The sequence below is a fragment of the Rhinolophus sinicus genome, chromosome 16 (assembly GCF_057876585.1).
Source record: "Rhinolophus sinicus isolate RSI-liver-muscle chromosome 16, RSI-T2T, whole genome shotgun sequence".
NCBI classification, from domain to species: Eukaryota; Metazoa; Chordata; class Mammalia; order Chiroptera; family Rhinolophidae; genus Rhinolophus; species Rhinolophus sinicus.
The window spans coordinates 4,076,198-4,089,341 of record NC_142516.1 but is presented as its reverse complement, the minus strand read 5'-3'; the positions used below and the strand labels follow the sequence as shown (position 1 = coordinate 4,089,341).

The following is a 13,144-nucleotide window of genomic DNA, read 5'->3' as shown; positions in this document are numbered from 1 at the left end:
TGTTTATAATTTACATGGAATAAAACGCACACATTTGAAGTGTACGGCCTGACGAGCTTTGATGACGTACACATGCCTGTAAACCTGCATCAAGATACAGAAATTTTCCATCACTGCAGAACGCTGCCTTGTGTCCCACGCAGACAATCCCCAGCCCCAACTCCTACCAGCAGGATCGTTGGATTTAAAATACACCTCTTCTCGCTCATTGCCGAACGAAGCTTACACTCAATCTGACACGGGACACTGATCCCTACCTTCCTTTTTAATCCCATACTTTTGTTTTTTAGATCCTAAGAGTTGTCATGAATCGCACGATAATAAAATTATCCTTGAAAGGGATTCCAGTTTTGAGCAGATGTAAATAAAACATTCAAATGTGAAAACGCCAAGCTAAGAATTTGGATTGAGACCATTTATAACATCCAGTATGCTTCTCCCTCCCTTCTCAAATGAAGCAAGGTCTTTCAAACATTTATTTAGAATTAACTGAACATACAAAAGTAATTCATTCTGAGGCTCTGAATCAATTTCTTTTCAAATGCTCTTTAAAGGATAGATTTCCTTTGCAGAGTCAGCTACATTACGGCTCATGGTAATGAAACTGGTGACCACCATTTAAAAGGGGTTGGGCCCTGGATGCAAAGGGTAATAACGTTCTGAAAAACACATGGACTCACTAAAGCCACTGGGCTGCACACAAACAGGGAGTGAAAGAAAACAAAACCCAGTGAAATGATCTGCTTCTTGAAAGCGGCTACCAAAATGAAGATACCCAGTGACCCAGTAAGACTGACATGTCTGTGTTTGGAGGAGCCTCCGTATTGCTTTGTAACAGCTTCTTGACTTACGTGGTCGATTTGCTGTGGGGCCCTATGGCTGCACAACACAAGACAAAGATGTATCACATTCAAAATAAAAATGGAGCTCCTCTCACGGTGGAGAAGGGGGGGCATAATGTGGCTTTAACAATTCATCTTAGACCAATGAATTTTGTTCAAATTTGTTTTTCTGCTACAGATTTCTTCAATGGGAAATCAATGGGAGCAAGGGACAGTACAAGTTTGAAAGACAATGTTTCAAAATGTCAGCTCCTTGGGTTTCGATCTTCCCCACCAGAATTTGCAATGAGAGCAATATGCACGGGGCTTTATGGAATCAAAGGGAAAGACAGCTTGGCAGGGGTCCCCTCCTGGCTCAAGGCATCAGCTCTCCATTTGGCTCTCCTCTTCTTTGTATCTTATTAGGGTCCATGCAAGCTCAGCCATTCCGGCCCTGCTGACTCTCTGAGTGGAAGCGTCCTGCTAACTATGCAGAGTGGCAGGCTGATTTTGCCCACCTGGCATCATTTTGATCATTTGTTCAAACAAACAAGCAAAAGAAACACAAAACAGCCAAAATGCACGCTATCTGCTACCCGTCTTTTAATGGGGTTCCTTTAAAGCCTCTACCATCTTGGACAGTCTTGATGTACACTGCACCCTTGAGAGCGCACGTAGATGGAAGGACCCCTCTGCCCAAAAAACAAAACCTGCCCTTGAAAGCTGACTCACAGTGATTAAGTGACATTTGTTAATCATATATACTTATCCCAGTTTCCAGGAACACTGCCCCGACTGTCAAGATCTATACGGGGCCCATTAAATATTTACCGAACCGTCTTTATAATGGGAGAAAAGGTCAAAGTTAATAAAACTGACAGGCAGCTCCTGTCCGACTGGATTTATACATTATTTAAGCACCAAACACTCCATTCCATGAAACAGTTTAGATCTTGGAAAACAGCCGCTCAGCCAATGGTTCTCCAGCAGCAGAAGGGCGTCCAGAGCCAGCCCACAAATGAACAGGAAGAACATAACAGCACTCCCAAAGATACTGCCGTAAGTTTTCAACTGCAGGCTCCATAATGTTTTCTGTAAAAATGTATTTCAATAAACACACTCTGCTCCCAATGTCTGTGGCATGGAAACAGCTCTATTTCAAAAAGCAACTTATCAAAGTTCTAACGTGATTTTTCTCCCCAAGATCAGTTTTCCACTAACCAGCAAGAATAAAATGAAAGACGGAGAGAAATCAAACAACCTAGTCTTTTCACTCCCACATCTTACAGCGGTGGGGAAAGGGGGCTTTTATGTGGCGGGTCGCGGTACGGGGGTCTTTGTTAAGTGGTGAGCTGCCACGCCGCAGTGGCAGTGTTCTCTGGGTTTTCAGGACAGTCCTCTCAGTTCCAATTTTGCTGTTAATATCCACCTTCTATTTCCTATGACCGACCTAGGACTTTTCTGTCAGTTTGCAACCTAAAGCCCTCTCTAATCAATCATGTCTACCTGTTACCTCTATACATGGGAAAATCTCAACAACTCATAATGATCTGAGGAAAACAGCGTTTAGAATTGGGAAAACTTTGAGGTACTATTTTCAAAGTAATGCTGTTCCAGTAATATTAAAACATGCGAAAGTGCCAAGAGCTGTCGGGGGTGGGGGGGTGCTGGTACTCTCTGATGGCCAGGCTAAGAGCCTCTCGAATGAGAAATGACACTTTGGAAACGTGCTCCTGGGCTCAGTGTGATCTCACACTCACCCCTCTGTCGTGTTCTCTCCAAGGACCCACCTGGCTCCAAAGCCAGAGGCCTCTGCTTGCCAAACCATGAAGTGCTGAAGTAATGTCCCTACGACTTCACACGGTCAGTTAACAAACCCTTTTCCCCTGGGCAGCCTGGGTCTTCACAAATCTGTTCTTTAAAGAAGTCCAAACTTAAGACTCAAATTCAACTGGCTTTAATATGCTTCAAATTACAAATAACATATACTGGAAGGAAATGATATGAAAGGAAATTACAAAAAACAAGATTCAAATACAACGTTTCTGACTGAAATCTTGGGTTCAGAAAATCAGGTGAGCAACGATTCGCCCCGCCCCTCAAATCTTCCACACGTGATTCTAAATGCCCCTTCCTACCTGCTCCAGAATAGAGGAAGGATACGGTTTGCCATGGACAGAAGTGCAAGAACACAGAAGGATATTCATCACACTGATCACATTCAATGTACTAATTAAGCCAGTGGCATTCATTAGGCCCAGTACTTGAAAGCTGCAGTGCATGCTGGGACCTCCCGAGGGTCCACGGTACAGCAGCTATTCCTACGTGACACTGTCCCACCCGTGCCATCTGGCTGGAATCCCTCCCTAAGAAAACGTGACATTCAAAAATCTCAAAACTTATAAGCAGATCAATCAAGGTTTGATTCCTGCCCCTATGAAAGTCAGTACTTCCTTCTTAAGGATTCACCAAAGGCTTCTGGGTTGGGGTGGGGGCTGCCTCTTACCCTTAGGGCATGGCTCACTTTTTAAAAAAAAATCACTGTAAGTAAAATTACATAGAAGTTGGTAAGGAACACTAGTAAGACACACTGATGCTTCTAGCACGTAAACCCTCTGGATGAAGAACGAGGCAGAACTAAGTTGTAACAAATCCTGGCCGGCTTAGGCTTAGGCCAGAGGGCCCACGGGAGGCAAGGAAGGGCTCCAGGGGCTAGGAGGCCGGCCATCTCCTTCTCCACGCACCGAGCTCCTGTCTGCAGGGGGACCTGTCACCCAGGGAAGGCAGCAGCCTCGTGTTGTTTCTGGTGCAGGCGTGAGGCTGGCCACCGAGGGAGACGGATGTGGAGGGCACAGACCTTGTCATTGATTGCTCTGTATTCTCTACAATGTCCAGCACAGGGCACTGCCTACAGGCGACGCTAATGAATCTGTCAACTGACCCACGGAATGGCAGGTGAGTGACACTGCTGCGGCCAGTCCAGGGTACACAATGGCTCCATCACAAGTCCTCTCCAGGCTGGTCTCTTAGAAAAGCAAACACGCTGCTTTGCAGGTGTTCACTCACTCATGACAGAGCCGAGAAGGAATCCTCTCCTCTTATTCTAACGGCCCCATGAGGTGTGTAGGTCTGAACCCCTATCCAGGCTTGAGCTCAGGAAAAGGCATCCATAGAGACTGCACGCGGATTATTCAAATCAGAGAATTTCATGTCAGAGGAAGGCCTTGGAGAGGCCACCCCACCCCGTTCCCGTTTTATACTAGAGGAGACACCAGCCTTCGAAGAGGTGGCTGGCCCAAGGTCACACCTGGTTAGAGGGCGCAGGCCTTTCAGGGTTCACCTTACGATCTGTTTCCTGTGGGAGCAAGTGTGCTGCCTGTCCTAAGCAGAGGAGCTAGCATTTGTCACCTCTGCTTCAGCAAGGAAACAACGGATCGTCTGGGACGGAACCGGCCCGCGCTTGGGAGCAATCTGCTTGCTGCACCGCCCGTTCGCTCCCTTCACTCTGACCTCTTCAAGCACGGAGATGTCATGTGTTTTCCCTTCCTGACTCGTCACGGCTAACGTGGGGAGTTTCGGGAAGTTTTAAATCTTACCATTTTCAGGTTTTAATATCATTCAAGGTTAAAAAGTAAGTCAAGATACCCTTGAAATCTCAACATGCCAGAAAACCTAACTTCTGGGCTCAGCAGTAACACAGTCACCCTTCCAGCAGCTCTGATGTTGCTCTAAGATGAGGCAGTTACGCCGCTGCCTAAGGGGGTCTCAGACCTTCTCCACTGTCCCGAGAAGCCACGTGTACAATCCGTTTCTACTTAGAGATTCTCGCTGAGAATCTGTGTAACACATTGTGTTAGTAACGAGAAAGGACGTTACCCACGTGGCCTCACGCCCTCTCCGATCACCGACCAAAACAGCCAGAGCTGTTGACTCGAGTGCGTTGAAAATCCCTCCAAGGTGCAACAGAACATGCCAAAGCTCTCAGCCCAACCAGAGGGCACGTGACAGCGGGACCAACCCGCACCCCACGGGCCAGGACGTGCGCACGTGGCGTTGTGGGGGTGAGGGGCTGGTCTGAGAGCCCCACACACTCGTATTTCCCCTAAACTATTACACTTTCAACTAGAACAAGACGTGTGCAAACCCAGAACACTTCATCACCAGCCTGAGCTGCGGAGACCTTTGCCCCTTCATTACTGAAATATGTTTTGTTTTCCAGCTAATGAGAAAGAACCAAGTGTTACGACAAAGCGCTGGTCCTTCTTTTGAACACGGCTCTAAGGAGAGAAACAAGCCGGCCGGCCTGGTGTTATCTGTGCCAAGCAAAACAGCTACAGAAAAGTACCACAAATCTAATTGTTGTGCTTTGGGTTTTATCTGAATATTAGACAATGGTATCAGCTTCTTTTCGCCTTTTATCTCCTAACGCTTCTTTCAAATAGCCAATAGTAAAAAAGAAAGAAGAAAGAAAATAAAAACCACCTCAGACTGAGCTTCTATGGGTAAATGATCTTTTTACTTGGTCAAAACAACATCAATAAACCATAAGAAGGAAGCCTCCAATTTATTTGCCTATTTGTTCCCCACTGGGAAGCTGGATTTCAGGCCTTTCAATTACTCTGAAAGCAGGACACGGAATCGGCCACGCGTCCTGCTCAACTGTAGCACCATTTCCATGTTAATGCCATTTAGGTTTCTTTTGCCTACACAGAGATCCTCAAATGTCCGAACTTCACAAACTGTCAAAGAAGTAAATAGAGGATGGACGGCAATCTTCTGCTTTCTGAAAGATCTGTAACGGGTGGGGTCTTTGGGAACGGTTCGCCTGGGACAGCCCAGAACTCACACCTTTATTAATAGGCCTTCCTCCACCCGGCTCCTACTCACACGACAGCTGTAACATGTCACCACACTTCAAAGATGCCAATCAGCTAGAAGAGATATCACTCAGCTCTCTGAACAGATTCACGAACACAGCAAACTGTGACTGTGGCTAAAAATGGAGGCAATGACCTTCACAGCGACTATTTGTAAGAGAGAGAAATAAGACAGAAGCAAACATTAAGAGAAAAGCCCGAAAGGGGGACCCCAGCACGGGTGTTTGCCTGTCTCCTGGAACCACCTCGCGTTCGCACCAGGCTCTCAACCTATCTGCCCCACATGCCCTAGTCACAAGGAAAGACCACGGGGGAGGATCACCTGGCCACTTAAGAAGGTGCAACAGGAAATACAAATACGATCACGGCAAAATCTGACCATGCACCAATGAGAGCATGCTCCAGTTTCTCAGAGGATGGCGCCAATGAGTGAGAACATGGCCTCTGAAGCGGGGCGTGTGGTGGCAATCTTGTTCCCCTCGCTATTAGAGGAAGAAGTCCACGTCCGTTGTGTTCTTGTCTCCAACTAAGCTTCAGAATAATCGTCCATGTACACAGGATACTATTCCCAACAAACACAATGTTACTGAGCAGGCAGAAGTCACAGGGAAGAACGACACATCCTAGAGTTACTGTCAGACTTCCACCAGAAATGCCCGACACTAGGTTCTACAGGTCTTCTTAAGGCCTGGATCAACCGTTCAAAAAGTGAGGCTAGAATTACATCTAAGGCCCCTTCTAACATTGGAATTCTATAATGTCATTAATATTTCTCTATGAAAACACAGTCTGAACATGACTTTCTAGTAAAAAAAAAACTCAACACTGGTAAAATGTAAATATACTTATGAAATGCAAACATTTTACTAGTCACCACAAGTCTTTAATTAAGGCAGTTGGTGAGGGGCTGGGGAAAGGGGTCTCTGATGCCCGATGTCTGCTATCAGCGGAAACCTACTGCAACGCTAGGGCCTAACACATACCAAATGTTTATTGACATACAATATTTATTTGTTATTCTGCTCAAACATGCACAGGAGAGGCATGGCGAAAGAACTGAATATTCCCATACAATATCTATGCTGTGTGTGTGTGTGTGTGTCTCCCTGGATATTTTTCCCCAAAAAAGAAAACAGAGGTTTTTCAAGAGAGAAATGAGTAAAATGCAAACCACTGGATGCTTCTATATCTCAAATCTAGGCACTAAATGCCAAGCATTAGTCATCTGTCTCATTATCAGTGAAAAGAATGCAGTCAAGAAACCAATAAAAATGATTTCTTTAAATTACCAGTCTGATAAATATAAAATTATGATTAGGTTACTATCAGCTTCTTTCACAGGTAGTAAAAATGATTCCTACGTGCCTCCTAGTCAGTTTACATTTAGTTGAAGAGTTGAACTCTTCTTTCTTCCAACGTCACACAATGACGATTTCTGCTTTAAGCACCACTTTGCCACCACCATCAGAAGCAGCTCTCATCAGCTGCCTCTGCTCCTTCCGTAAGCCAGCTGTCAACTAGGGAGGCAACTGCCTGCAAATCAGGGACGTGCTTCGCCTTCCTTCCACCCCTGCTTACTTGAGATACGAGGTAGGGAGAGGCCGGAAAGAAGGAAAGGTAGCACAGGGAAAACTCAGAAGGAAGAGGAGGGGGAAGAGGGAGCCACGTGATCGCTGACTGTAAAAGACATGTAACTGTGATGTCAGACAAACTGAAAATAACAGGAGTGGAAGCAAGGAACAGCGGCTTAGTTTGGAAGCCTGGAAGAACAGGAATCAGGAAATGGGAGAAAAATCAGGAAATGGGAGAAATACATTTAGGGAGCTAGACACTTTTCCTTTAGGCCTTTTGATTTTTCTTTTTCATAAATTTTATTGGGGAACATTGGGGGACAATGTGTTTCTCCAGGGCCCATCAGCTCCAAGTCACTGTCCTTCAATCTAGTTGTGGAGGGCGCAGCTCAGCACTAAGTCCAGTCGCCGTTTTCAATCTTTAGTTGTGGGGGCTCAGCCCACCATCCCACGTGGGAATCAAACCAGCAACCCTGTTGTTCAGAGCTCGAGCTCTAACCAACGGAGCCATCCGGCTGCTCGGGAGCCACATTTCTCATTGATCATTTTTAACAACTGCCTTTTCCCTTCAACAACAGGAGGAATGAAGCCTGGTGGCTTAGAACCACTAGTGGGCAACGGGTCCGAGTGGCAACTCCTGTCCTTTGCACTCTGTCACCAAGCAGCAAAGGTTAAAGCTCTGCAGGCAGTGCAGCCTGGTGGGCAGGAGCCCGAGCTTCGTAGTCAGGCAGCCCTGGGTTCCAGCCCCGCTCGGTCAAGCACGAGTTATTCTGGGCACTGCTGGATGGATCGTCTCTCCTCTGGAGTGGGCTTTTCAGCAGCCCAATATGAAAAACAAAAAACGTTTATGTCATCAGGACCCAGTTATTTTCCTGTTGAGTGAGCACACTCCCTAAGGCAGGCTTTCAAACTCCTAACTCCACGGTATCGTCGGCTTCCTTTTCCAGATGGAGAAACAGAAGAGAGTTGCAGGAACGCAGTGATGCGATATGTGCAAAAGCCGCCAGCGCCGCGCCAGCACACGGCAAACACACAGAGCAGTTCCTGTGAACATCAGACGGGACTGTCCCTCTCACCATGCCAGCAATGACTGCCTTTTCACAAAACTGACTAGAATTCTCATTTTTAATCAAATACTGTCACCTTCGACATGTCAGACAACAACGTGGTGAGTGTAACGGGAAAAGGAGCCACCAGGCTGTTCTGCACGAGTAGCCGTGTTGAGGAGGAAACAAGCTCGATTCTCCTGTACCAGGAAGCCGAGGAAGCGAATCCCTCACTCGGGTGATGCCTCCTGGCCGGCTGAGGAACTGTCAGCAAAACCGAGGACAACTCTGTGAGCCTGTGGAGACGCTGTAAGCTCCGAAATGAAAGGCAGCCCAGAGGATGGGCGGGAGGCTCTTCTCCTAGGCTGCGGAGGCTGTTCTTCTTAGTCTACACACAGCCCAATGCCGAAGACGTCGCCTCAACCCTGATGCACTGAACAATCTAGTTGTGGAGTCTTTCTCACGCAGCTAACCGGGTCCTCAGCTCTGGGACATCAAAGTCTCTCTGCAGACCCCCAGAGGACATGCTTCCGTCTTTGTAGGATTGGAGAAGGTTTACTGTTGCTTTAAGGTCTGACTGTGGTTGTCTACACAGGACGTATGAGAAGGCAAAGCAGGCATCAGCCTACGCGGTGTGATTTCCCTGCAATAAATATGGGGCTACGTTTTTTCTTTTGTAAGGAAAAAAGAACCAAAGTCATACACACTAACAACAGTGGGTATGTTTTTGGTTTCAAATGAACAACAGATCAGAATGAATTTTCTACAGATCAGCATGATGCAGGCGTGATTTCTACTCATCTAAATCTCATTAGGAATGCACGGACGCAGTCCGCTGTCTGGATTCTGGATCTAAATCACAGGGCCGCTACTTAACCGAGTGGGTAACCTTGGGTGACTTACTCAACTCTCTGGAGCCTCAGTTCTCTTCTCTTACTGAGACTAATACTGCTTCTCAATATTACCTGACTACTCGCAAGGCGATCTGGGATTTCACTGAGCAAAACCCCCCTCAGGTGCCTGGAGTTGGTGAGGAGTAAGGACAGGAAGTGCTGAGCAAGGGGGCGGGCAGGAAATACACACCCAATAAATGTTAACAATGCTTATTATTAAAAGACTGAGGTTCTTGAGCCATTAACAATTAGACTGAGCCAATAACTGGAAGGCCTTGCTTCTGACAGACCAAGAAACAAAGAAAAACTCTTAGTGGAGAGGGACCAGTGAAAAACAGGCCTGTTTCTGGATGAACTGGATGTGAGGAAGGGGAGTGTACAGGGATGGCTGGATTGAAAGAGTTGGGTCCCAGCTCTGACGTGTAAGTTACTTACTCCCATGATGCTTTGCAACCCTACTCAAACTTGCCCAATTCTGCTGTGAAGAACAAGCCAAGCAAGCAAAATGGGGATGAGCAGCAGCCAGCTAGGAAGGTCAGAGAAGGAATATTAACGGCACAGCTGTCACGAACCGCTCCAGCCAGTGGACCATCCCAGACGTAGGAAGTGGCCTCTGGGACCAGGTGTAGGAAAATAAGAACAGGCAACTGGTGCCACATCCAAGGTTTCCTCTTTGTCCACAATACTCAAATAGGCTACCTTCCCCCTTACGTATCCGGCATGTAAGGAGCTGAGAAAAGCTGCAGCTTGTTCAAGCCCGCCCGGAAGCCTTTCTGAACCAGCTCTCACAGGGCTGGCCACAGTACACGGTAACATGCTTTTCTGTGTACCTACCTTCACTCTTATTCTGAACCGCATGCCCCAGAGAGTCAGAACTGCCTCACACAATTGTACACGCCCCACAGGTGTGGCAGAGGCGCCGACATGGAGATTCAGCACCTATCTGCTGAGGGTGGGCTGGCTTGATGGATGCACATTACAGAGCTAGACATGGATGAATATACAAAGGAATGTCCTCTGCTTTTAGAAAGAAGGTCCAGACCTGCCTCGAGCATAAGCCGCCGAGCAGACCGCCCTCGTCTTCGCTGCTGCACCCCCAGGGTCCTGACAGTGCTTGGCCTAACAACAAAACAGCACCAGTGTCAGCCAGTGCGGACTCACCGTGAAGTAGGCGTTACTGTGATTCATTTACTTCATGAGTCTACACAACCACCACTTGACAGATGATGAACTGGAGGCACAGGTGGTAAGTGGCTTGCCCAAGGTCACAGAGCCAGCAGGTGACAAGGTCTGGATTGGACTCTGCATGGTCTGGTTCCAGGGTCCCTGCTCTGTAACCACGACACACCCAGCCTCTCCAGAACTTAGTATGTTCTCGGCACGTCTTTTTTCAGCAAATGAAACCTAACTAAACGTCCGAGTGTGGGAGGAATTTGGAGGCGGAATCACCACCGGGCATGAGGTCCCTGGGAAGAGGGGGATGATGGGGTCCACTGCCCCCCAGCTCCTGGCTAGGCCTTGTGACGCGGCAACGTGCAGTCATATTCAGTTATTACTAATAAAGCTTTGCTGGGCGGCGGCGGGAAGTGGAGGCGCGTCCACAACCAGGCCTCCCGGGAAACGGGACCGGCTGGCGGCCGCTGGGCAAACAGCCCCACATGCACCGGCCGCTCTCCCTGCGCAGCTGGTTCTGGCTTCTGGCCCGCGGCCCACTGGCTGCCTCTCCGTCGTCTACGCCACCAATGGCTCTCGCACCTTCCCGTCCCCAGGCCTCCGCCTGCTGCTGTGAGTGTGCGAATCCACAGGCACACACCTTGTCACCCACTTAGTGCCTTCTGGCGTCTCACACCCAAGGAACGGAGGATGGGGCAAGAATCTGCCAGTACAGAGGACTTGTTACCCCAACACATACAACACTGCAGAAAAAGTCCTGAAAGTCAAAGCTCCTCATCAATGTGGTGCCAAAACTCCTGTGGCAGCAAAATCTGACGTGAGCTGATGTGAGCCTATTTAAATCTGAAATGATCTCACTCAGCGTGCACCGTCTAACATTTTGCTCCCCAGTGTTTGATGACAGGGTACTGCCCAGACCCACACATGCACTATGTGGTAAATGGACCCTACTACCTTTCAATAACCCAAAATATTCTCAAATTCACAACACACTCAGACCCAAAAGCTTTGGATAAGGAGCTGTGAACCTGCGACAGAGAGCGGGGCCCTGGGGAGAAAGGCCACGCAGGCCAGCACCTCACACTGCCGGCCTTCGCCTCACACTGCAGCCAGCACCTCACACTGCCCGCCGGCGCCTCACACTGCCGGCCAACACCTCACACTGCAGCCAGCACCTCACACTGCCAGCCTTCGCCTCACACTGCCGGCCTTCGCCTCACACTGCAGCCAGCGCCTCACACTGCCCGCTGGCACCTCACACTGCCAGCCTTCACCTCACACTGCCCGCTGGCACCTCACACTGCCGGCCAGCACCTCACACTGCCCACCAGAACCTCACACTGCCGGACTTCGCCTCACACTGCAGCCAGCACCTCACACTGCCCGCCGGCGCCTTACACTGCCGGCCAGCACCTCACACTGCCCGCCTTCACCTCACACTGCTGGCCAGCACCACACACTGCCCGCCTTCACCTCACACTGCTGGCCAGCACCTCACACTGCCCGCCTTCACCTCACACTGCTGGCCAGCACCTCACACTGCCAGCCTTCGCCTCACACTGCCAGCAGCCCTCCCTTGGACACCCAGGCCTGAACGGGCAGCCACAGCCAGCCCACAGTCACGGAGCCCAGAGAGTGAAAACCCACGGGTGCGGGCCCTGCTGCCTCTCCCACCTCCCTGCAAAGCCACCACTCTGCCCTCAACTCACTCCCCCAGGCACGCTGGCCGGCTTCCTCTCCAGCGTGCTTTCCACCACACCCAAATGCACGCCTGTCTTAGGGCCCCTTTCACTAGCCGTGAACAGTCTTCACCCTGACCTTTGCGTGCCCGATTCGTATCACGCAGGTCTCAACTTGAACTTTCCCTTCTCAGAAAGCCTTCTCTGACCCCTAACGGACAGGAGCCTCCAGGTACTGTCCAGCTCTCCGTGGTGTTTATCTTAATCAGAGTGGCAAAGAAGCCCAGACCAGGCACTTCATACATACTGTTTGCTTCTTTGTTTAGGGTATACTCACTCCCCCCCTCAGCGCGCACGCACACACACACACACACACACACACACACATGACTATAACAAGCTCCATCAGAACAGACTTAGCTATCTTAGTCACTACTGTGATTCCGACACCTAGAACAGAGCTTGGCACAGTTATATATAGCTCAATAAAGACTTGCTGAATGAATGAATAAATAAGCAAACACTCAGAAGAGGCCTGCAGGCACTGTGCAAGGCCGGACCCATACACCCGGCCCACATGAATTACAGGTCCACAGTCCTTCCAGGTGGTATGGATTTTTCACTCCTTCATGGGCTTTATTCAGGGGACAGCCGGGTACAGAGCAGGGGGTGGCACAAGCCAAGGGCACGACAGCCTTCCAGGCATTTTCCAACACAGCTGGACACCATCTCTACCAGAGTCTCCATATAGTGTTTGCCAGGAGTTCAGGTTACAGGGCCCCACCTCACATCTGCTGGGTCAGAAACTCTACAGATGAGCTCAGGCATTAACGTTATAAGACGCACTTCAGGCAGCTCTTAGACACACTAAAATTTGAATGCAATCCTAGTACATTCTCCAAAACATCTGCTGACTCACTGACTGATTCAAGAAGTCGGACTCTACCTGGAACCCACCAGGAATCCGCTAGAGGGAAACCTCAGACGAGTCGCAATGAGCTCTTGTCGGCCCACCACCAAGTTCAGGGTCAAACACGACGCGTGTGCGATCTGCTTCCAGCACGCAGGGCTTCCATCTTTCCTG

The 13,144-nt window shown here is 49.0% G+C and overlaps 1 protein-coding gene across 4 annotated transcripts in view; it reads right to left on the bottom strand.

Annotated features, from left to right (window-relative positions):
- The window catches only part of MED27 (mediator complex subunit 27), a 188,240-nt gene that overhangs the window by 126,211 nt on the left and 48,885 nt on the right, over positions 1-13,144 (bottom strand). The window lies entirely within an intron of this gene.